Genomic DNA, 22935 nt, shown 5'->3' on the forward strand with positions numbered 1-22935 from the left:
AATAGTGTCATCGGGGTCTACAGTGACTGCTTTGAGTATTGTATTGCTACATTGTGCCGCAGTGACTGTTGTCCTTGACGGCACTGTTGGGTTTCGTGCTAGGCGTATTCTAGCAGGAAACCCAACAGTGTCATCGGGGTCTACAGTGACTGCTTTGAGTATTGTATTGCTCTGTATTGTGCCGCAGTGACTGTTGTCCTTGACGGCACTGTTGGGTTTCGTGCTAGGCGTATTCTAGCAGGAAACCCAACAGTTTCATCGGGGTCTACAGTGACTGCTTTGAGTATTGTATTGCTACATTGTGCCGCAGTGACTGTTGTCCTTGACGGCACTGTTTTTTTTTATCAACAGTGGACAAAGTCCGAACACGTTGGCGTTCGATCAAGGACCGCTTCAACAGTGATGTTCGTGCTGAGGGCCAGGTTCGCAGTGGATCTGCGTCAAGGACCAGAACTAGATACCGTCACTATCACGCGTTGCAGTTCCTAAGACCGGTCCTTGCCACAAGATCGTAAGTATTATACATTTTGGGTTTTTATTTTTATTAATCTGTGTTTTTCTAATCCACAGCTGATGCTTCTTGTAAAGGCATGGTAGTAATGATTTTCCTTTCTTCCACAGCACCTGGAGCAGCACCCTGCAACCTGGCCCTGGAGCGGTCCTTCCTCGGACGTCCTCTGACCCGTCCCAGCCATCCGACAGCCAGGAAGCACCTTGCAGGTCAACCACACACACAGCTGGTGACCAGGAAGCTGGGCCATCAGGTGTTCCCCTGTCCCAGGTCTCTGCCACTGGTTATGCGGGCACTACCCGCCAGCGGCAGAGGGCCTTGGACAGGAATGTCTTGCCCGAGTTTATGCATTTGAGCGAGACATTTAATTCCAGCCTCAAGTCACTGTCCGACAGAGTTGAAAGCGGTTTTGCACTCATGGAACGTGGTTTTAACCACTTTGAACACCGCTTCAATTCTGTAGAACAGCGCCTTGACCGTCTGGAGGCCGACCTCAACAGACCAGCACACCATTTTTTTAGTAAGATTGAAAAGGGCATGGCGGAACACCTTAGTCCTGATCAACAGCTGAATGTGCTGCAGGCCTGCAACAATGCTTTCTTGCAGGCTATGCAGCATAATCGGTACGGTCAGCAGTCAGTGGTGTCCTTTCCACCTGTGCCACCATTGACTCGCTTCACCTCACTACCGACTTGTGCTGCATACCACTGCACGGACACCTCTATTCAAAGCCAGGACACCCACCGTTACACCACCACAAGTCTGAGTGCAGCTGGTCACTTCACCGACACCACCATGGCAAGCGCTGCTCCTGTCTGGAGCACCACCGCCAATCCCATGCATGCGTGGAGCTCAGCCACCACTAGGCAAACATGGAACAGCCCTGCCGCTACAACAACATGTAGTAGCCCTGCCACCACCACTCTGCAAACCTGGGCCATCACTGCCGCCACCAGTCCTCCTGCAAGGACGAGCACTGACAACGAAGAGCAGCAGCAGCCACCTCAGCAGCAGCAGCCACCTCAGCAGCAGCCGCCACCTCAGCAGCAGCCGCCACCTCAGCAGCAGCAGCAACCACCTCAGCAGCAGCAGCCACCTCAGCAGCAGCCGCCACCTCAGCAGCAGCCGCCACCTCTGCAGCAGCAGCCGCCACCTCAGCAGCAGCTGCCATACCAGCAGACGGGGGACCTACATTCCATATTTGCCCCTACTTCAAGGCGAAATCAATCAAGGCGGGCATTGGGCCAAAGTCGGTCCAGGCACACAAGCCTACGGCGACATGCCATTACAACTAATGTACCTGAACAGATTTCCTCTCCTACAAGTGTTCAAAGTTTAATTCCCTTAACTGGACTACCTTCCCCCACAAGTTTTGTTGCCCCTTCCCCTCAAACACCGTCTTCAACTGCAAGTGTTGCATATTCCCTGCACACCCCCAAATTGAAACCATCTGCCCCCAAACGCCGTAAAAAATAATTTTTAGTTTTTTTTTTGTGATAAAAAATAAATTTACATTTGTGGTTCACCATTAATAAGTTTCATTAATGTTGTTTGCGCCGCTCACACACACTGATGGGTAAATACATGTTAAAAACCAACCCAAGGGCTAGTATAGTCATATGTGAAATAACATGGACTAGTATAGTCATTCCAAGGCCTAGTGTAATAACTCTAGTTCTACCAAATAGAATCTGGTTTCATGAAAAACAAACTGTTGAAACTTGTCTAAAAAATAATTTTCTTTCTAGTTTCACCAGTTTGTTTTTTGTGAAACAAGATGCTAGTTGTTAAAAATCGAGTTATTACAGTAGGCCTTGGTATGACTATACTAGGCCGTGGTATTTCACATATTACTATACTACTAGCCCCAAGGCCTACTATACTCATATTTGAAATACCACGGCCTAGTATAGTCATTCCAAGGCCTAGTGTAATAACTCTAGTTTTACCAAATAGAATCTGGTTTCATGAAAAACAAACTGTTGAAACTTGTCTAAAAAATAAGTTTCTTTCTAGTTTCACCACTTTGTTTTTTGTGAAACAAGATGCTAGTTGTTAAAAATCGAGTTATTACAGTAGGCCTTGGTATGACTATACTAGGCCGTGGTATTTCACATATTACTATACTACTAGCCCCAAGGCCTACTATACTCATATTTGAAATACCACGGCCTAGTATAGTCATTCCAAGGCCTAGTGTAATAACTCTAGTTTTACCAAATAGAATCTGGTTTCATGAAAAACAAACTGTTGAAACTTGTCTAAAAAATAATTTTCTTTCTAGTTTCACCAGTTTGTTTTTTGTGAAACAAGATGCTAGTTGTTAAAAATCGAGTTATTACAGTAGGCCTTGGTATGACTATACTAGGCCGTGGTATTTCACATATTACTATACTACTAGCCCCAAGGCCTACTATACTCATATTTGAAATACCACGGCCTAGTATAGTCATTCCAAGGCCTAGTGTAATAACTCTAGTTTTACCAAATAGAATCTGGTTTCATGAAAAACAAACTGTTGAAACTTGTCTAAAAAATAAGTTTCTTTCTAGTTTCACCACTTTGTTTTTTGTGAAACAAGATGCTAGTTGTTAAAAATCGAGTTATTACAGTAGGCCTTGGTATGACTATACTAGGCCGTGGTATTTCACATATTACTATATTACTAGCCCCAAGGCCTACTGTACTCATATTTGAAATACCACGGCCTAGTATAGTCATTCCAAGGCCTAGTGTAATAACTCTAGTTTTACCAACTAGAATCTATTTTCAAACTGTTGAAACTTGTCAAGTTTCACCCGTTTGTTTTTTGTGAAACAAGATACTAGTTGGCCAAAATCGAGTAGGCCTTGTTATGACTATACTAGGCCGTGGTATTTCACATATTACTATACTACTAGCCCCAAGGCCTACTATACTCATACCACGGCCTAGTATAGTCATTCCAAGGCCTAGTGTAATAACTTGTAATGGAGCAGATTACATGAGCAGATTACATTCATCCACTCAATGCTGACTTGTATTCCCCATGGACTTTCATTGGGGTTGGGTTTTGAGGGTTGTGTTTTGAGAAAATCACATACTTTGTTTTAAACTAGTTGCACAATTTTCTCTTGAAAAAAAATGGTTTCCTGATTCATGGCCTGCAGCTTTGTTCATTCCAATATATTTCACGCAGACTAGCAATGCTGCATTTTAACTCGTATGTGTATTTACCTGCCCAGGTGTGTGAACATAACAAAATTCAGTTATACATGGGAAGTTTTTTAATTAATTGGAGTTTAAAAAATATAGTGCACTCAGTAATGGTATCAAATAAGGATTTTTATTACCATAAACAACAACATTACACCATTTCATCTTGCCAGTGCACCCGTCCTACATCAGAAATAAAGTAGGCCGCAAATTTGTCCCTCATTTGGCCAACTTCAACGGATGACCTGAGAGTGTGCTGAGTGAATTCAGGCAATGGGTTAGGAGCATCATCGTCCAGTTCAAAGGTCGGGTGCTCTTTAGCCATCACAAAGTTATGTAGAACCACACAGGCCTTCACCACCTCATCGACTGTTTCAAGTTTAAGATTAATGGCCGTGCCCAGAATTCGCCATCTGAAAACAAGAATCCCAAAAGCACACTCGACAGTTCTTCTGGCCCTGGTCAGCCTGTAATTAAAAATTTTTTTGGTGTGGTCCAAGTCCCGGCTGGAGTAGGGTTTCAGTAAGTTTCCGCACATTTGAAAAGCCTCATCGCCAACCATTACAAAGGGCAGTGGCGGAGCTTCGGTGTGAGGAAGAGGCCGTGGCATAGGGAAATTAAATTGGTTGCCATACAACCTCCGGCCCATGTCTGAGTTTTTAAAAGCCTGCGAGTCATTACCACGGCCAAATGCTCCAATGTCCACTGCTACAAACATACATCCGGCATCCGCAATTGCAATGAGTACTATTGAAAAGTACTTTTTGTAATTATAGTACTCAGATCCCGTTCTTTGGGGTTTGATGATCCGTATGTGTTTCCCATCAACAGCTCCCAAACAGTTGGGAAAATTGCATACTGTCCAGAATTTGTCAGCAATTTCCATCCACTTTTCAGCGGTGGGCAGGGGCATAAATTCTGGGCAAAGAACATTCCAGAGAGCCCGGCAGGTGTCAGCAACAATTCCAGACAAGGTAGAGATTCCAATACGGTACTGGAAGTGTAGTGAGGATAGGGTTTCTCCAGTCGCCAGGAATCTGTGAACAGACAAAGAAGTAAAATTAATATTTATGTATATTATTTTTAAAAACTATAAAAAAAAATATTAGTACATTCACGAAAACTAATTACCCAAGGTTTTGAATACTAAATTTACAAAAAAAAACATCAGACCACACCCCTTTGTTTTTAAAACATACCGTAATGTCACCAGTAGCCGTTCCTCAGGAGGAATCGCACGACGGAGCTGTGTGTCCTGTCTCCGGATGGATTGTTGGACACGAGCAAGCAAATCCATGAAACTTTCGTGGGACATCCGGATATAATCAGTAAATTTCTCCGGGTTTGCACGTAGCTCGCTGTAGAGGGTGTGGTATGCCCCACGGCTCTCCCGGAGTTCAACAATCGGATGTATCCACATACGCCGCCGTCTTCGCTGCCTCTCTCTCTTCCTTTGTTCATGGCAAGCAACTGCATACGCCTGAGCCATCGCGATGTCCAAATCCAAGTTGAAGTGAAAACTCTTCCAGCGCAGATCCATGGTCACGAGAAGAATCAAGCAAATGTGAAGAATACTGTAGACAGGGTCTATATATATTAACATACCACACCCACAATGAAGTCCCATTGGTCTTGTGTGTTGTTGAATGGTTGTTTTTTCTTTTTTGTGGGGTTTTTCCAAAATCTGTAAAAAAACGCAAACGCACAAAAAACGCATACAAACGCGCAAAAACGCTGCGTTTTTTTCCTGCATGCGCATTAAAATGCTGGAAAAAAACGCAGCGTTTGTATGCATTTGTATGCATTTTTTTAATGCGTTTTTTTGCGGGAAAAACGCGCTGCAAAAAAAAGCAAGTGTGAAACTAGCCTAAGTGTAACGGTACCCTTAGTAGAACACCCTAATGTTATAATCTGCTGCAAACGTAAACATGGCTGGATAACAGCTTCTGCAGAGGCGGGGGGGATGCAGACTACGCATTTGCCCCAGGCACGGCCGGTATGGGGGCACCATCGGACCGCCTGATGAGGCTTTCTGAGGTGTCTCCCCGGCAGCTGCATTTTACCACCCCCTGGACAGTGAGTTGGCCGTTTTGACAGCCAGCTCAGAGACGGTGCAGCCGCTGGCTCTCATTGATCAATTCTACTTGCGTTATTCAGAAGCGAGTACAACTGAAGCCCTGACTGCATCAGAGCAACGTCAGCAGCATGATCAGGTCATGTGACTGGGTCGCCCTCGCACACCCAGGGCAGCGGGGTACTCGGTACCAAGCCGGTGTCAAGGCGGGAATGTGTCACAGCAGCGGTGACCCGGTCCGTGGCCCTGGGCGCCCAATATCAATGGCGGTGATGTTAATGGTGTTAAAGTTTATATGAATAGTTCGTGACGCCACCCGTGGTGTTTGGCAAGTAAGATGGTAAGCCAACGCTGCATACAGATCCGCTGGGACTGATGGTGTGGTGCAGCAGAGATGGTATAGCTCCCCTCAGGTAGAGCTGTAGTCCCAGGGCAGTGTAGGTGCAATGGATGAGGAGAGGCGCAGAATGGTATAGATGTTACTCAGGTGTAGCGGTGCTGGAATAACTGGAGGACACCAGAGTATGCGGTTCCAAAGCTTTACTCACTGTTTGCAGTTCACACAACTGCCTGCCTCCGCACTGTGTTCTCCAGGTCAGGGCTCCAGCCAACCTCTAGGCAAGATAGGATTCTCCTTTCCACAGTCTGCCAACATGTACCTTACTGAACGACTCCTCCAATGCGCCTTTAGGTGCGAAGCACTCCAGTACTTAGTTACCCTGGAATGCCTCTCTCTAGGTGTTCCTAATCTTTACTTGTATGACAGACAGCTGTAGCCTGCTTCGGGGAGTCCTCACTGCGTCCCGGCTCTCTATTCAGTTGCTGTTGTGTCCCAAGTCTATGCTGGGAGCAAGGCGTTAGCGTCTCACTACTCCTCCGGTGTCTGTTGCCGGACATAAAGATCCAATCAACCTTGGGGACCGGGCCCCAGCCTTTGCGTTCTCTGGACTGGAAGGGTTCTCTCTCTTTCTCAACCTGCTTTCCACCGCCCTTCTATTCTCCTTCGTTCCGATCTGTTCTCTCTCTGTCTTATGGAAGGTTAGGTTATCAATCTTATCGGTCTCTTTCTCTGGTCTTTCTCGTGCCAGCAGCCCAGATCACTGGGACCTGCTGCAGCACGTCCCTCAGACACCCATCTTCTCTCTTCTCTCTCCTCTAACCAACTAACTACTAACTTTCACTCTTCCCACTCTTTTGTATCATCTCTCTCCACCCGCCTCCCAGCACATCTCGTGTTACGAAGCAGGTTTGCACGAGGGGTGCTCTGCTAACCCCCAGCATAAAGCTGTTAGGTGGCCCCACTGAACTATCCTGTGTGTGGAATGCAGGTGTGGAGCGTGGTCAGGAGTTCCCAGCCTACCTGGATGGTGGGGCACTACACCTTAGGAGAAGGTGCAGTACCTCTGTGGCGACTGAAGCCTCAGGGGCGCCACATGACCACGCTGCTGACATCACTTGTCGTGCGCAAACAGCATTGATGGCGCTCCAGTCGAGCTGAAGAAGTCGAAAATTTAGTGAAAAGGGAGTGGGTTAATATTTAGTGAAATGGGGGGCTGGGGAAGATTTAGTGAAATGAGGGGGTGGTGAAGATTTTGTGAAATAGAGTGTGGTGAAGATTTAGTGTAAGCCGGGAAACATTTAAGGACCCAGTTTGGAGTGTGGAAGAAGTGTTAGGAGCAAGACGGGAGATGGGGGGCATGTATGAGGAAACAGTATGAAGGGGGATGAGTGCAGACACAGTATGGTGAATGGGGGATCACTGCAGACACAGAATGAGGAGGGAGGAGGGAATATATGACCAAACAGTATGAGGGAGATGGGTGCAGACACTGTATGGTGAATGGAGGAATGGATGTAGACACAGAATGAGTAGTGAGGGGGGAATTTATGAGGAAACAGTATGAAGGATGGATGCAGATATAGAATGGGGAGGATGGATGTGGACACAGTATGGGGAGCAAAGGTTGTGACTGTATGGGGGAGTAAGGAAGGGAAGGGTGCGGACACAGTATGGCGAGGGGACAAAATGTAAATATGGCTGGACAACAGCTTCTCCATAGGTGTATCTAGGGGGCTGCAGGCTGGGCATGTGCCCCTGACACGACCGGCATTGGAATGTCATCAAGCCGCTTGATTGGTGGTTCATGCGCCAGTGGAGCTGAAGACACCAAAAATTTAGTGAAAAGGGGGAGGGGTGAAGATTTAGTGAAATGGGGTGGGGGTGAAGATTTAGTGAAACAGGGTATGTGGAAGATTTAGTGAAATCAGGGTGATGAAGATTTAGTGTAAGGGGGAGATTTGAGGACACAGTGTAATATGGCAATGTATGTGGACACAGTATGGAGAATGAGGGAGGGGAAGGGATCAGGCACAGTAGGGTGAAGGGGATAGGTGCAGACACAGTATGGTGAGAGGGGGATGGGTGCAGACACAGAAAGGTGAGTAAGAGAATGTCTGCGGACACAGTATGAGGAGCGAGGGGGGGAATGTATGAGGACACATTATGGGGAGCTTGGGTGATGGGATCTGGCCGAAAATAGTATGGGGTGTCAGCGGGATGTGTGAAGAGACAGTATGGTGAACAAGGGGATAAATATATAAGGAGACTCTATGGTTAGTAGGGGAGAATTGAGATGAGGCTATATGAGCAGGGAGGGGGAAATGTGTGAGGAAACCAGTGAGAGAAAACAGTATGGTTAGCAGGGGAGACTTGAGAAGAGACAGAATGAGGAGGGAGGAGGAAATGTGTGACGAAGCTATTGAGGGGAATAGTATGAGGAAACAGTATAGGGGTAGAAAAGTGTGAGTGGGGTTAGAATATAGACTGAGCAGTGTGAGGGGAGATAACTTGAGGGAATAGTATAAGAGCACAGCCAGGAGAGGACACTATGCCAAGGATGGGGAGTGTGATGAGGGGGCACAGCATAGAGACTTGGCCCTATAAGGGGAAACAGTGTGAAGAGGGGTACCAGTATGGAAAGGAGAGGGCACTGTGGAGAGCATGTACCAGAAGAGGGACAGTGTGTGGGTCATATTTTGAGCAGGGAATATAGTGAGGGGCAATAATTTATTCAGGGGCTCAGTGTACGGCAGATATTTTTATTCAGGAGCATTATAATGACTCTGTTATTTTTAAGGGTATCTTGTTCTTGTAATGTGCTGCAGAAGACCAGAGAAGATGAAAGTCTGCAGAGAAGAGCTGTGGCTGTGAAAAGTCATCATGGTTTCTAGACAAGATGACTAAAAGAAAGAGAGCGACTCCAATCAGAGACAATGTCAGCTATAATGTAAATGTTTGTTTAGTAATACAGACTAATTCTCATCAGTACGGTGGTTCCTGTATGGTCTGTAGCTTGATGATGACTGATATCAACAACTCCCAGTATCTCTTTACTGGTGCTATGAAAAATTTCCAAAGGGAAAATACACATCAGGGAAAAGCCCATAGCCATGAATGCCCACAGGAAAATTGTCCACACCGAAAATTGCCCACATGGACAAAATAACAACAGTTTATTAAAACAGTTTATTAAAGAGGGCTAAGGCTGTATTCACACAGAAAATTGGACATATACTAGTACAGCCAGGGTCACACTGTACACAGGTTCTGGAGCGATATAACATATTACAGGTCGGGGGAAGGTGGTAATGTTAAGTCAGTAAGGCCGGGGTCACACTGTACACTAGCTCAGAAGCGATAAAACATATTACAGGTCAGGGACGGGGGAGGGGGGGTGATAACTGTTGTATACTTTCCGTGTGGACTATTTTACATGTGGGCAATTTACCATGTGTGCAATTTTCTGTGTGGGAACCTTCTGTGTGCTCGATTTTCCTGTGGGCATTCATGGCTGTGGGCATTTTTCTGGTCACCCTCCTTACCATTGTTAAGGGCGTACTGGAGGTTGCAGGCTCATGCGATACAAATGTATGGGTATGGGTCTGACCTGACACTATGGTGTTTATGTGATACATGGTTATTAGTGAGTATCTTCGGCCACCGACTAACAAACAGGCAATCCCTGCATGTGTAGAGGCTGTCAATTAGCCGCGAGACATGCAGCCACGGGGACTCGAACATAGTATTCGAGCACTCCGAAGATACTCTATTAGCACACGAAAGTCGTTGGATAACACATTATTTGAGCACATTCAATATGTTTTTATTTATATTAGGAGCATTAAAGGGGTTGTCCAAGCTTGTGATGAGTCTGCAGTCATTCTGTGTAACTGCAGACTTCTGAATTCTCACAGTGCGCACTACGCGCTGTTAGGATACTCTGGTGTCGACAATTTTCTTAAATGTGTTGTAGGGATTCTACTCGCTCAGGTGCAGCTTGAGACAATCAGGAGGCAGGTTCCTTTAAAGTTCATGGGGTTTATTGCATCATAAACCCATAAAACAGCACACAACAAAAAAGATAGCCTTTAGCTTAGGCAAAAAGAGAACACAAATGTCCGTTACTTCAGAATCAGTCTTGGAGCCTCAGCACACACGGGAGGCTTAGTCCTCCCCACATACAGCTCTGGGTTTCAGGAGTAGTCTAGCTTATAAAGTTCTAGCCGCACCACGAACCCAGCAGCTGACTGGTCACGTGATTGTGACCTCACCACAGGTCCTTGCAAAACATCAGAAATAGAATGATATTAATTAGGGCTTAAATTACAGAGCGTACCCATCTCTGAGCCACATACCTCCCATCAACTATACAACCCTTAGCCATGCCACAATGTGCCGACTAGACATGCATGGCCTCACTCAATGAAAATGAGTCTAGTCGGAATGTGGCTAGAATTATACAAATTGCATATCTGTGCTCACATGACTATCCATTCCGGTCTCCGGCAAGGGTGATTCCTAAAAGTGTGCAGTGCATCCACTGTGAGAATTCAGAAACCTGCAGGGACTGCAGATTTTTGTCTTAAACCTGGAAAAGCCCTTTAATAATAATAATAAGATTAAGCCCTGTTGCATGCCAATCCTAACAGCTTGTAATACACTCACTGTCAGGATTCAGCTCTGATTGCAGGTTCCAGCATTCATCACATGGCCACATCACTCATGCGATTTTCACATGGTCACGTGTCAACTAGCTTTTCTTCCTGCTTCTCTCAGTTTTTCATTGAACATTGAGAAAATTAGGGAGAGCAGCTTGTCGGCACGTAACTGTAAGTGTGCAAATCGCATATGTGCTTGGGATGAAGGGGGAGCCAAACTGAATTCTTGACCCGAGTGCAGGAAAACCTAGATACATCTCTGGCTTCTGGCAGCGTTCATGAGGAATCTTAGCTCATTCTTCATGGACAATGGCCTCCAGTTCACAAATACTTTTGGGATGTCAAAAGAGTGGACCACAAAGATTAAGCACCACTCCAGCATTTTTTTTTGTATTTCACTGCTGAAGTGGTGCTGAAAATCCAAGTCCCCTGCCCCGTCTCATACTCATCTTCTGGTATTTTCATCTGCTTGCGCCGTCGCTCCTGTCTGTCTCCTGCTGTTTTTGACCTGCCAGCTGCTTCAGTGACTCGTGGAGCGCGCTGGAGATCACTACTCCATGTAAGTCTATGAGATCCTCGTTCTGGCTCTCAGACTTGCATTGAGAACTTGTGATGTAGCTTCTGACTTCCAGCTAATCAGAGGCTGCGTTCACAAGATGGCGCCGCGAGACTGAAGCAGAGGTGAAAAATGGAGAAGACGCTGAAGGGTGAGTATATGACCGGGGGCAAGGGACTTACATTTAAAGAACCACTCCAGCGGAGACAAAAATGCTGGAATGGTGCTTTAAGAAGAGATCATTGTTTGCACAAATAAGGAAGTAGAAAAATAGAGCAAAGGCATAGAATTTTCCAAGACATACTGTTGGAAGCATAGACCACAATTTCAGGTCTAAAGACACTGGCTATACTACCTGGATGTGGAAAAGAGAGGAAATTGTCACCGACTGCCACCAAATTCCTGAGGAGGCAGATGGTCACAAAATCCTTGAGTGACTGCAAAAGACCCGCAGTAAGATTTGCTCGTAGCAGACTATGAGGTTTCAGTTTGCACTGTAAGGTGCATAATAAACGCTGGAGTTCTCTAAGCACAAGCTCTGAGACTTACACCTGTAAGGATCCAAAAGATCTTAAAAAGTTGGGTCCAAATGTGCTCAAAACCAAATAAATAAGTCACATAAGTTTTGGGATTCTGTTCTGTGGAGAGATAAAACAAAGCTGGAACTTTTTAAGCCTCTAGGTCAGTCAGTGATATGATATGAAGGTTCTTAGCGCATAAATTGTCCAATTCATGTATGCCCATCAACCATGTCAAGGTGACCTTTCTCTGATGGGTACCTAACCTAATACTTATCAAACATCCCAGACTATAAGCCTACATTAAATGGGCAGGTAGGGACGAGCACTAATTAAAAGCACCCTTGGGCTGATGGGAGGAGTGCAGAGTCAGAAAAGGAGGCAGTCACACCCTCCAATGGTAAATTACAAATAAAAAACCTAGCACCTCTATACCATGTGATAGACAATGCGCAAGCACGGCTCTCCAATTACAATTTGCGCAAACTCTCGCAATAAACACTATGCAAAACCAAGATTTACAAAGACGTTGGCGAAAACCACAGGACATAATTCAAATTGCATGGGCGGTGACAACCCTGACTGAATGCAGTGTAGCATAGCTGTTATGAATGAGTCACCGTAGGAGGCAAAAACAGAAATACTAGCTAAGTCCAGAAAACCAGAGAAGTTGGCAGCTATCGGATTGCAGACCCCTGAACCTATCAACAACAACTAGCAGTAGCCGTGGGGGGTTCCTACGATGCCCTAGACCCCTCGATCACGGCCAGAGAACTAAATAGCCTAAAGACAGAAAGGGAAATCTAAACTGCCCCAGAGCAGACCCCAAAGCAATAGGCAGCCCCCAACATATAATGACGGTGAAGCAAGATGAAAAAACACTCACACAGATAGAAAGATAGGCTGAGCAAATGATGGGGCCCAAGCTAACTAAATAGGACAGGATAGAAAAGCTGCTGTCTGCAATCCGCCAAAAACCCTATCAAAATAAGAGCCAACAGACTGATAGGGAAAATAGCCCTGAATACGCTAGGCTTCAAAAAGACTATATCAGTGCTCAGGTATTTTCTGAAGACAGAGCAAAAAGGAATTCAGCTCACCCCAGCAGGGAATGGCAGAAATCCAGAAAAACAAGGCAAAACAGAACCAAAACACAAATGCAAAAAGCAGAGCAGAGAACTTAGCTTTAGAGGAGCAGGAATCAGATTGGTCTCCTAGAATCCCTCATAGAAATCACCCGCAAGGCAGAAGGGCGTCGGCTGCCTTATATCCAGTCAGCAATTCCAGTCACCTAGTCATCATTATTCTGCTCAGGTGCTTGGTAATCAGCCTCACTACCTTCCTTCACCAGAAGAGGGAGTTCATCAGACCTCAATGGTGAAGGGGAAAATGAACTCACAACACATACCCCTATGATTAAACGAGCAGGTAAGATATAACTATGTAACTATATAAAGTGGTTTTTGATAAGGATTACAAAGGCGATTTTAATGGAAAAAACGTGTTAGAGATGCACATTGCATCACTGACAACACACTGAGGACACTTTAGATGCTACAAATGGCGTGACATGTTCCCTTTAAGTTTGTTCATGAAATAATAGTGAAATCCTAGTACAATTTTGGCGGTCACCTTGGGCGTGCTGTTTCTGGGCAATGCCAGCCAACCATTGTCAGTCTTGAAAACTGCCTAGGTTTCTGTGTAAGGTGGGTATTATAATAAAGATAAAACAATAGGTTTTTTTTTGCATAAGTGCAAATATCAAATATCGTAAATGAAGGGACTCATTCCATTTCCAGTTTTAAGTTTCATATAGAAAGCACAAGTGCTAATTGAAGATGTAATCTGCTTGGATTCAGAGAGGAGATTAAGAGCTGACACAGGAATAAAGGAAGAATCAAGGTACTGAGATCACCACAGGTTGTGATGATGTTCTGAAAACCTGATATTTCTCTTACTTGCTCATGCTGCAGCTAAATTAATGAGCGCCCTTCGCAAAGTATTAATGGAATGAAACAAACGTACATTGCTAACCAGTGACTCAGGAGCCTCAGGTGTCACCACAATGGCCTCTACTGCTGTCCTTTGCAAAATTTTACTGCTCCCTTTCTCCAATAACAACATAGTGTTCTTTTCTTTGTTCAGCGCAAAACCTGGATGGAACATTGTTGGATCAGATTATTACAGACGTAAAACGTAAGCCTCTTTCTTCATTTACATCTACAGTGCCTGCCTTTTGCCAGTACATTGGAATTGCTGGGAATGTTTTGTTTCAGAGGTATACTTTTATAATAACAACATAGTAACTTAGTTATTAAGGTTGAAGGAAGACTTTAAGTCCATCTAGTTCAACCCATATCCTATCCCAGTGATGGCGAACCTATGGCACGCAGAGCCCTCTCAGCTGGCACGCGGCCTCGCCTCACTGCTCCGGAGCTGCAGCTTCCTTCCTGTCACTTCCTCTCTCTTATTGAGTGGTGCGGCCGCGGAGCTGAATGATGATGTCATCCATCCGCGGCCGCGCCGCTCAATGTGTGAGAGGAAGGAAGCTGCCAGTGCGCGGAGAGGTGAGTTTGGCCACTGGTGTGTGTGTGTGTGTGGCCGCTGGTGTGTGGGTGTGTGTCGCAACTGGTGTGTGTGTGGCTACTGCTGTGTATGTGTGATGGGGAGAGGGCCAATGATGGGAGTGATGGGGAGAGGGCCAGTGATGGGGAGAAGGCCAATGATGGGATTGATGGGGAGAGGGCTAACGATGGGAATGATGGGGAGAGGGCTAATGATGGGGAGAGGGGAATGATGGGAGTGATGGGGAGAGGGCTAATGATGGGAATGATGGGGAGGGGAATGATGGGAGTGATGGGGAGAGGGCCAGTGATGGGGAGAAGGCCAATGATGGGAGTGAAGGGGAGAGGGCGAATGATGGGGAGAGGGGAATGATGGGGAGAGGGGAATGATGGGAGTGAAGGGGAGAGGGGAATGATGGGAGTGATGGGGAGAGGGGAATGATGGGAGTGATGGGGAGAGGGGAATGATGGGAGAGGGCTAATGATGGGAGTGATGGGGAGAGGGGAATGATGGCAGTGATGGGGAGAGGGCCAGTGATGGGGAGAAGGCCAATGATGGGATTGATGGGGAGAGGGCTAACGATGGGAATGATGGGGAGAGGGCTAATGATGGGAATGATGGGGAGAGGGGAATGATGGGAGTGATGGGGAGAGGGCGAATGATGGGGAGAGGGGAATGATGGGGAGAGGGGAATGATGGGAGTGATGGGGAGAGGGGAATGATAGGAGTTATGGGGAGAGGGCTAATGATGGGAGTGATGGGGAGAGGGGAATGATGTGAGTGAGGGGGAGAGGGGAATGATGGCAGTGATGGGGAGAGGGCCAGTGATGGGGAGAAGGCCAATGATGGGAGTGATGGGGAGAAGACTAATGATGGGAATGATGGGGAGAGGGGAATGATGGGAAGAGGGGAATGATGGGAGTGATGGGGAGAGGGCTAATGATGGGATTGATGGGGAGAGGGGAATGATGGAAGTGATGGGGAGAGGGGAATGATGGGAGTTATGGGGAGAGGGGAATAATGGGGAGAGGGCTAATGATGGGAGTGATGGGGAGAGGGGAATGATGTGAGTGATGAGGAGAGGGGAATGATGGGAGTGATGGGGAGAGGGCCAATGATGGGAGTGATGGGGAGAGGGGAGTGATGGGGAGAGGGGAATGATGGGAGTGATGGGGAGAGGGAAATGATGGTAGTGATGGGGAGAGAATGATGGGAGAGATGGGGAGTGGGCCAGTGATAGGGAGAAGACAATGATGGGAGCGATGGACAGAAGGCAATGATGGGGTGATGGGGAGGAGGAAATGATGGAGGTGGTGGAATGGGCAATTTCTACATGAAGAGGATCGTGATGGGGCATATTTTTGCATGAAGGGGATCATGATGGGGAATATTTCTGCATGAATGGGATCATGATGGGGAATATTTCTGCATGAATGGGATCATGATGGGGCATTTCTGCATGAAGGGAATCATGATGGGACATATTTCTACATGAAAGGGATCATGATGGGGCATATTTCTACATGAAGGGGATCATGATGGGGCATATTTCTGCATGAATGGGATCATGATGGGGCATATTTCTGCATGAATGGGATCATGATGGGGCATATTTCTACATGAAGGGGATCATGATGGGGCATTTCTGCATGAAGAGGATCATGATGAGGCATATTTCTACATGAAGGGGATCATGATGGGGCATATTTCTGCATGAATGGGATCATGATGGGACATATTTCTACATGAAGGGGATCATGATAGGGCATATTTTTACATGAAGGGGATCATGATCGGGCATATTACAAGAAGGGGATCATGATGGGGCATATTACTACAAGAAGGGGAGCATGATGGGGCATATTGTTAAAAGAAGTGGATCATGATGGGGCATATTACTACAAGAAGGGGATCATGATGGGGCATATTACTACAAGAAGGGGATCATGATGGGGCATATTTCTACATGAAGGGGATCATGATGGGGCATATTACTACAAGAAGGGGATCATGATGGGGCATATTACTACAAGAAGGGGATCATGATGGGGCATATTACTACAAGAAGGGGATCATGATGGGGCATATTTCTACATGAAGGGGATCATGATGGGGCATATTACTACAAGAAGGGGATCATGATGGGGCATATTTCTGCATGAAGGGGATCATGATGGGGCAAATTGCTACAAGAAGGGGATAATGATGGGGCATATTTCTACATGAAGGGGATCATGACGGGGCATATTTTACATGAAGGGGATCATGATGGGGCATATTTCTACAAGAAGGGGATCATGATGGTACATATTACTACAAGAAGGGGATTATGATGAGGCATATTTCTACATGAAGGGGATCACGATGGGGCATATTTCTACATGAAGGGGATCATGATAGGGCATATTTCTGCATGAATGGGATCATGATGGGACATATTTCTACATGAAGGGGATCATGATGGGGCATTTTACACGTGTTGGCACTTCGTCATAAATAATTGGGTTTTAGGTTGCAGTTTGGGCACTCGGTCTCAGAAAGGTTTGCCATCACTGTCCTATCCTAACCTGCCCTAACATGTTGATCCAGAGGAAGGCAAAAAACCCCGCATGTAGCAAACAGTAAGCTTCACATTGGGGAAAAAAATTCCTTCCCGACTCCACATACGGTAATCAGACTAGCTCCCTGGATCAAAGCAATATCAAGGAAACTAGTGTATATAAACCTGTAATATTATACTTTTCAAGAAAGGCATCCAGGCCCTTCTTAAATATTAGTAGGGAATCACTCATTACAACATCATATGGCAGAGAGTTCCATAGTCTCACTGCTCTTACAGTAAAGAATCCGCGTCTGTGAGTATGCTTAAACCTTCTTTCCTCCAGACGTAGAGGATGCCCCCTTGTCCCCGTCACAGGTCTAAGAGTAAAAAGATCATTAGAAAGGTCTTTGTACTGTCCCCGCATATATTTATACATTGTAATAAGATCACCCCTAAGCCTTCGATTTTCCAAACTAAATAACCCCAAGTGTAATAACCTGTCTTGGTATTGCAGACCCTCTAGTTCCCTAATAACCTTGGTTGCTCTTCTCTGCACCCGCTCCAGTTCAGCTAGGTCTTTCTTATACATCGGAGACCAGAACTGTACACAGTATTCTAAGTGTGGTCGCACTAGTGACTTGTATAGAGGTAAAATTATGTTCTCCTCATGAGCATCTACGCCTTGTAAGGTAGCGCTTGTCATTCGGGTAGGGGATAATCGCTAGGCAGCCGATAAATCAGGTCCGGCACAGGTTTCTCAACATAACTCAGTCCATTCGGTTTATTATGCAGCATAAACCAAAGCAGCAACAGAAAGTTCATATCCAAACAGCATAACGTCCATGACAGAGCTCTGCTCTGTTAACCCTGTGGTCACACAGGCTTTGTTATGTCTGGTACACAGGCTCTCTAGCCTCACAGTTATTTCCCCTGTCCGGGTTACCTCACAACTGCTTCTCAGTCCTGACGTTCATTCCATCTCCTGGGAACTATCAGGCACATGCAGCCATGATACACACGTGCACTCAGGAAGGCAGACACATCTTCCTCCAGTTGGTCTGACGAGACCTTCCATACGGACCAACCGGGTCCAAGCATTTACTCATGTGACCTACCCTGGCCACCTTATGTGGTCCGTAGCCACGCCCACCGGATCACATGGCTATGACCTCATCGCAGGTCCTACAACCATTCACACACATACACTTTACTATGGCGTTCTAGACACATGTCCCTGGTGGATTTGTAGGTGATTGATCCCACCTGTCTCACCAATCACCTGAAGGCTTCTCCCTAACACATTGGAATAGAACATCAGCAGTAGCTCTGCTGTTCAGCACATAATCAAGCCTTCATCAAGCTTTCATCCCAAGGCCACCCACCTTGGGATACATAACGGTCATTTAGGACCCTGCTCCTATTACCACCCTGGACATGGCTATCAGCCCATCCTGGGACACCCACACAGCGCCCCCTAGCGGACACAGTGGTCACTACACCACAGCCTCTTTTAATGCATCCCATTATATTAAGTGCTACATAAGTGGGCCATTTCCCTGATGTTATGCTATGCATATGTGGAATCTTCTCGCTAAGCTTATATAGTGTTAAAGCTGGGCCAGGACCTAAGGAGGCAGTGTGTGATGTGTGACTAAGGAGTATTGACATGAATGTGCCACACTCTGCTGTCTGTGATCTTAGTAATTAGCTGAGCATAGGTTCTCTTTGAAATCTAGACAGCAATTCTTGAATTAAATAGGTTTATGGTTTCTTGTGGTACGGAAGGGGTTAAGAGTTACTTGTAACACTGCTGAGTTTTTCTATTGGCTCTTGTGTCAGCCGCTGCTTGTTGGAACCACGCCCCTTTCATTAGCTAAACCTGCTACTGGCTTTCTCCCATGCCAGCTATAGAACCACTATTCTGTTCCTGACTGCTGTGGAGGTGTTCTTGGAGGATCTGTTGTATTTCTTTGAAGTTTGTGGATTTCCATTTTTTATGTCTTACTGTCTTGCACACTAACCAGGGCAAGGTTCAGGGTCAGACAGGGTTTAGGGTCCCGTTACATTTAGCGATGCACCAGCGATTCCGACAATGATGCGACCTGGTCAGGATCGCTGGTGCATCGCTAAATGGTCGCTAGTGAGCTGCCAAACAGGCAGATCTCACCAGCGACGCAGCAGCGATAAGCAATCCGTCGGCGGTGGCTGTTACCTGTCACACCGCAGCGATGATGACGACTTCCGCCTGCGTCCATACGTCGCTAGTCGGCGCCAGCGGGACGCCAATGAGGAAAAATGGCCCAGGACATTCGAGCGGGATCAGCGATATGCAGCGGGGGGGCCGGTCACAAGTACGTGTCACACAAAGCGAGATCGCTAGTGATATCGCTGTTGTGTCACAAAATCGGTGATACTTTAGCGACATCGCTAGCGATCTCGCTATGTGTAAAAGTCACTTTAGGCACGTGACTGACAGCGCTCAGGGGGAAGTACCCATCTAGCGTGACAGGGATCGCAGGTTTCAGTATACAGTAAGTGTTGAGGGGTCACCATTGATTTGTCTATGAGATAAGGGACAAATTACTGATGACTGATAGTCCGACCACTCAGACACCCATCAGTTCTGAGAACGCGCTCTCCATCATGAATGGAGCGGAGGTGCGCATGCTTAAACACTGCTATAATCAGTGTCTATAAGTTTGCCTAGAAACATGAGTAGATCACTCGTCTAATTCCAGCAGTCACATGCCCAATGCTTCCATTGTTACTAAGGTTTCATCTTTTACAGTGTTTTGGTATTAAGGCTCTCCTGCTTTCTGGTGTCCGGTTTGCCTGTGGCCTCCAGTGCTCCTAGTCCTTCACTCCCTTGTGCCTTAACTGCATCAACGCTCGAGAGCCATGTGCCCACCTGAACCTGAGATTAGAGGATCCACCTCACAAGGTGAGCCATTAACAGTCACCACATTTTGAGACCCAGAACGCTTTCATTTTTCCATTGATTAAGCCATCTGGGGTATATTTGTTTAGCAGTGCGGATTTAAGTTTTTATTAGATCCTTTTTGGGGGTATAGATGAGTTGAGTGAACAATCCTGGCATTTATTTCATGCTCTTTTTTATATATTTAAATATTATTATGTGTTTTATAAACACTATTTAACTTTTTATTTTTAGTCCTTCTGTAAGGGGAAGGCAGGACTGTAGTTGTGATCTGAATTACTGCAACATCTATATACAGTCCTTCCCCTACAGAAAACTGTATTCTTCTCTTCAGCGTAACTGCATCTCCAAATTCAGCTCCCCCAAGGGACTTCCTAGGCAACGACGGTCCCTCTTCCCGGCGACCCTCAGCAATGGAGACACAGTCCAAGATAACTTTAACATTCTCTTTACTGAATACTTCACACGTTACATTCACAGTTGGTACATCATGGAATTCACTTGTTTCCTCATCTTTTCCTTCCTGGCTGTCGCTTCTGTGCAGTGCATGCCCGGACCATCCTAGACTGCTCCCCAGTTCCTTCTTGGCCTAACCTTGCCATGATAACAATTCCTTCTGCCTGTTTCGCCCCAGACTTGAAATCATCAGTCACCAGGTTTGGTTGCCTCTGGTCAAGCATCTGGCCCATCTGTACTGATCTAGTTGAAGCTTCAACTTCTTTCATCTCCTCAGTTCAACCGACTCCTGCTCTAAAGGCATCCACCCAGGCGATGAGTCGTCACATGTGTCCTACCCTGTTCTGGCCCACTGCAATGATGCACAGTGGCCGTGGATAATGGGAGCTGCAGCGCTTTAACGTTATGAGGCTGCCAAGCTGTCCAGGCCAATAGACCATGTGGACACTACAGGCACCCTGGCCCCGTCTGATTTAACTTTCTCGAAACTCCTGTCTTACCACCTGGCAGCCCCTCCTACACTTAACCCTCTATAACCATCCTATATACACTATACCTACAGTGCACACTAGTATGCCCCCATCTAGTGGCACATAAAGGAACTACACATACGTTTAGCTGTAAGAACTATATACTAAGGTGCCCTCCTCTAATATCCCCAAAAGAAGGCACCTTACTTTCCCTAAACTGTACATGAACATTAGTACACATCACATATATTATAAACAATATTATACTAAAGGAACACATATAATTCAGCTCTCTAAAGAATGGTAACACATATATGAATGTGGCAGTACCATAAATATGAGCGATAATACATCTTACTATGTAGCAGTACCGCAAGCATTTATCATAGACATTATCAACATTAGCATATGTAAACATCAACAGATGGAAGACAATTAGGGGAAGGGAAGCAAGGAGGCAATTCTATCTCACCCCTTTAAGCCCCCGTTACACACTGCGATATCGCTAGCAATATCGCTGTAAAGTCACCGATTTTGTGACGTTGCAGCGATATTGCTAGCGCTATCGCTGCATGTGATACTTACCTCCGACCGGCTCCCCCGCTGGTTATCGCTGATCGCGCGAGAAGCTCCTGGACCATTCCTCGTCGGTCACTTCCTGCTGCGCTTCCTGTGGCGCCGACGAGCGACGCATGGAGCCGGGCGGGAGGACGCATGATCGCCGCGTCTGACAGGTAAGTAGCGACCCCCGACCCCTGCGATGTCGCTGGTGAGATCTGCCTGTGTGGCAGCTCACTAGCGACCACCTAGCGATGCACCAGCGATCCTGACCGCGTCATATCGCTAGTCGGGATCGCTGGTGCATCACTAGGTGTAACGGTACCCTTACACTTTTAACACACTTTATCCTGTGCTTGTAAAAAGTGAAAGTTTCCATTCATTGCCTACAAACAAAGGTCTTGAAAACAATGACAAAAAGATAAGGAAAGTGTATTAGAGAACTGGGTAACTTTTTATTATATGATCAATAATCCCCATTTTGTAAATTTTGGATCATTCCCTCTTCTCAGTATTTTGTATATGATCTATCTTGCTAATGTTTTGCTTTATATTTAGAAAAGGTTTTAATGTAGAAAAATCCCCATTCACATTACTATTTTATTTTAATGCATATACTACATGTCAGGATTTCACCAGTCAATGTGCTTGGGATGCAGTTACTGACAGCTCAGCCATCCAATCTGGTGCAGGGGTGTGCTGAAGCTGTCAGTACTTACTTTGACAGGTGAGTTGTCCAGTCTGGTGCAGGGGCATGCTGAGCTGATGGTCTTTTGATTGACGGTTAAGCCAGCCAATCTGAGACTGGGAGGTACTGGCTGCCTTTAGGTGTTCCCTGTCCTGGGAAGTTGCCCAGCTACTTAGCTAGACAGTCAGTTCCAGATCTCTGCCAGACATACATTCAGCTCTGTGGGATTTGTCTCTCTGTAGCTTGTGTTCTGTTTGTGGATCGTAACTTGGACCTCGTTCTGACTATATGCTTTGCCTGCTCCCTTTTCTCTAATTAGTTTTCCTCTTGGTATTTTGACCTCTGACCGTTACCTGACTACGCCTTTGTCTCTTCCCTCTGTTTATGATGTACCCTCCTGACTTTTAACCTTGTACTCCTTGATTGCCCTGACTCTTGGCTTGTCTGAGAGAAATGACTCAGTGTCACACTACATTTGTTCAGTGGTTTACCCCCTGTGGGATAAATCCCATAGAGAATGAATCAAAGTATATCCAAAACTTTAGAGGGAACTGAATTTCCAGCCATATAGATTGCAAACCTATTTGGCAAGTTTTATTGCATTTATGGCATGGATGTCTGTTTTTCAGGTTTGAGTGTCATAATTGCACCATTATATAAAATTACTGAACCATTTCTACTATATCCCTATTACAGGCTCAGGCAGCTGACTGTATTTTGTCTCCTTTTTGTGCTGAGGCATAATAGGTCTGTCTGCCTTAGGTGCACAAGCCCTCTACTGTACCTCTGTACACCTAAGTACACTTCAAATTTTATGCAGGCTCTTTCAGTAAGAGTTTTGCATCTGATGTAAAAAATATGTTCAA

The sequence above is a fragment of the Dendrobates tinctorius genome, unplaced genomic scaffold, assembly GCF_039654945.1.
Source record: "Dendrobates tinctorius isolate UK_male_01 unplaced genomic scaffold, ASM3965494v1 ptg000145l, whole genome shotgun sequence".
NCBI lineage: Eukaryota > Metazoa > Chordata > Amphibia > Anura > Dendrobatidae > Dendrobates > Dendrobates tinctorius.